The sequence below is a fragment of the Phalaenopsis equestris genome, unplaced genomic scaffold, assembly GCF_001263595.1.
Source record: "Phalaenopsis equestris unplaced genomic scaffold, ASM126359v1 Scaffold218842, whole genome shotgun sequence".
Classification (NCBI taxonomy): Eukaryota; Viridiplantae; Streptophyta; class Magnoliopsida; order Asparagales; family Orchidaceae; genus Phalaenopsis; species Phalaenopsis equestris.
This window is the reverse complement of record NW_018237255.1, coordinates 3497-7452: the sequence shown is the minus strand read 5'-3', so window position 1 is coordinate 7452 and position 3956 is coordinate 3497.

Here is a 3956-nt window from a genome sequence, read left to right as displayed (position 1 = left end):
CAAAATGAGGGAACAGTAGGATCTTAATCGGTGTTACTCTAATCAACTCTAACATTCCCCATAACATTTAAATAATCATAAATTTAGAAGACATTTGATTTGACATCATGACTTGACACATTAGAAATCTTAAACTCGCCACGATGAGGAACTTGGAGCTAGCATTATGGGCAACACGACCATCTTCAATAATAAAACATGTCTAAATTAGCTAAACTTCCTTAGAATAAAACAAAAAGCCCTAGGATTTTGAGGTTTTCTGCCTAGTACAACACAAATTCTCAACTTTTCTTTAGACATTTTTATGACACTGCTATACAATATAAGCCCTAACTCACTTTAGGATTCTATGATTTTCGTTTGTCACAACCAAAATCCTTACATCTTCCAGGCTATTTGTGGGAACATTTCACACTTTTGTAAGCCCTAATTAAATAAAAGCCAAACCATAGGATAGCTTGGGAAGTCACCGAGGTTCTCCTCAGGATCCGTGACATCCCTAGTTCTTCTTCCTTTGGATTCCAAAAGTAAAATGTTCCAAAATTTGAGTCATTCCCCATTCACACCTGTTTATCCGATTTCATTGAAAAGTCTTATTCCTTTAACCTTTTGAAGAAAATATCCCTTGATTTTTATCTAGAGTTTTCTTAGGTGACTTTGGTTATCTAAGATGTAATTAACTATAAGGGTGTGCCTTTATAGAAAACTTTCAAGAACCCAGCTTAGTATAAACTCTATTTAATTTTTCATATTAAATAAGGGAACTTGTCAGTTTACAAATAAAAATGATTTTGTAGACTAAACGGATGTCATATATTCCTTAGTTTGTTTGATCGAGCCTCACCCTCAAGTTTTGTGCTTATAATTTGGTATAAATACATAGCTTGGCGCTCCGTCATCTAAACTTTGAAAGATATGAGATCAATTTGATTTCATATTTTTCTAAAATTAAATACAAATATGTAATATAAACTGCCTTTCCGAAGCGGACGATGGGATTCCGGTTTCGGCGACCGATAGACTCCAACGGATGACCCCGCCTTAACCAAAATAGTGCCGACCATACTAGAGCCCAATTTCATATTTTAGAAATTCTCTACATGTTAGTTTTATTTTGATGCATTTTCTATTTTCTTTCATCTACAAAATATTGTACTAAACATTTTTAATTACTTAAAAATTTAAGTTTGGGGAAAAAGAATTTTTTTCTTTTAAAAAAGAAGTAAAGTAAATTTTATTTGTCCTCAAATAGCTATGTTTTTAAAATTAATTTAACATGACCTTGGATTTTAGAGTTTAACTTTAAATGAATATATTTATGTTTGTAAATTATGGTAAATTTAGGTAAAAGTTTTAATAATGATGGTCAATTCTAAAGTTAAAGATATTTGGTATGAAAGGATAAAACTATGTTTTCTATTTAATGTAAAGGAAATTGTATTTTTGAGGTATTAAGAATCTTAGAGTTTCATATAAGAAGAAAAGAATGAGACTTTATGAAAAATCATCAAAACTAATAATCTATGAAAAATCATCAAAACTAATATGAATTTATAAAGTGAAGAAAGATAAAAAGTTTTAACTTTAAGAAGAGGATAGCAAAATTTAAAATTATTAAAGGCTATCTAAATATAAAAATCCTCACTTGAAAAAGAAAAGAAAAGAAATGATTGAAAAGATCTTGAAAAAAATGAAAAAAAGGAAAAAGAGAAGAAAAAAAAGAATGTGAGGAGAAGCTTGAGGACATACCTAATAAAAAATTTGCTTCACTTGAATAACCTTGGGGAAAATGCTTTATTACATTTTTTAAACTTGTGTTAGAGTATTAGTAGCATTACTATTAAAGTTTTCATTAAATTATTTTTCATATGGATATTCCAAGTATCCTTAATATAACAAATTACAATTCTTCTTGAAATGAATAGAGATTTAAAAATCTTATATTTGATTACTAAGTAATCTTATACTTAGAGTTTTAATCTAAGATATTAAAAGTTTTTTTAAAATTATACTATTTTTTTTATTAAACTAAAATATAGAAGTTTATAAGTTAAACTCTATCCTAAGTCATATTTTTATGTAGTAAAATAGTCACTTGAGGACTAGTAACATTTATGTTTGGGGGATTTTGGTACACAAAAATACTGTGATATTTTAAGTATATATTTTATGCTTATTTTTGGTGATATTGCACTTTAAAGAAGGGTATTTTCTTATTTTTGTTGCAGGTATATCAGTTTTAGACATTTGAAGCAAAAGTAGCAAAAATGAGAAAATTTGGAGCAAAAATAGAGAACTTTTGGATTTTGGCTTCAAAGGTGCTAACTTACAGAGAGTTGGCGCCTCTGGCGCCATTATATAGAAAAGTGATGCCAAAACCTAGAAAAGTGCGGACTTAAGTAAAATGGCCCCTAAGGCACCAGAATTGGCGTCAAAAGCACCAGAGACGATACTTGATGGATTAAGGTGGTTCAGAATAAATTTTGAGCAGATTTTGATAGCTCCAAATGTTTCCAATGCTCCATGGAGTTATTCAATGCATTTAGACACGTTAAAGGGCTCTTTAATGAAGGGATATGTCTCTTGAATGAATAGACATGTCTTTTGGGATTCAAAAGGTGTGAAATTTGGATAGAATTTGGGAGGGAAGTTTGAATTCTTTTTGAAAGGAGGCAACCCTTAATTAAAAAGGAGAGTGGCGAGAGAGTTTTGGTGGGTGGTGTGAGAAAGAAGAATAGTTAAGGGGTGAGATAGAGTGAGGGACTTGGAGATTTTTTTGTAGGGTTGTAAGAGGAGAGGGAAAGTGAGAGATTTCTTCTTCATTACATTTCTAAGAGAGAATTGAGAGTTCTTATAAAGAGGGAAAGTGCTTAAAAAGAACTTCTAAGGATTTTCTTTGGTAGGAGTATGAGATAAGTTGTGTCTTTTATTTCTTTGTTTTGTAAACTTATTTTTATCTTTGAAATCTGTGTTTTGTCATTTCCTTCTTATTATTTTTGGGTAGTCTTATTTTTGCTTCTCCATACTCTGAAATATGGTTTTGTGGACAATTGATTTTGTTTTATACAGGTTTAAATGTCAATAATTTGTGATGATTTGAACTTCGATCTTCATTTACATTTCGATATGGCCAATTGAAATGTTAAAATGTGTTGAGAAACTTAAGATCCAAAAAAGGCTATGATTTCTACAACATGGTGAGAGTCACATTCAATTCCATGGGTGAGAATGTAATTCATGGGGTTGAGTGCAAAAAAATAGGGTAATATGCTTTCTTGGATGCAGAATTTGAGATTCTATGGTGACAGATTAAAATCCTCAATTTGTTCTAGTTGTTTGGAAACTAATGCGAGATTGTTAGCCTTCGGGCAAGGGTGACGTGGGATCTCTAGAGTGAGAACCGGTATCCTAGCAACTTATCTACAAAATTAGGGACAAAACTCTAGATTAGTCAAAGTTTTGTATACACTTGATAGACCACTCAAAGGGTAAATAATAGGATTTCTATTTGGCACAATACAAATATATATATATATATATATAAATGAAATGGAGCTGGCGTCTGGTGAGCTTGCTCTGCTAGGGTTTTTAGGGAGATGAAGCTGCTGGTGGTCTCTATGGGTGCTGGTAAGGTGTTGTGTTGGGCTTGTCACTGATTTGGGAGTCTTCCTTGTGGTCTTCTCCTCTTGGCTTTTACAAACTCTCTTTTCACCCTTCTGTTTTACTGTTTCATTGTGTTGGTGTTCCTCTTCTCTGGTTTTTCTGCTAGCCTCCTGATTTCTATCCTGCTTTCTTTTCCTCTACTCAAAAGTTTCTGGGTTTTTCTTTGTGGCTGGTGTTATGGCCACCCCCATTGATGTTCACACTGATTCTAGTTGGACTAAGGCTACTTATGCAGGGATTGTTGGAAGAGCTAATGACACTCTCCAAGATCCTACAAATTTAATTTTCCCTCA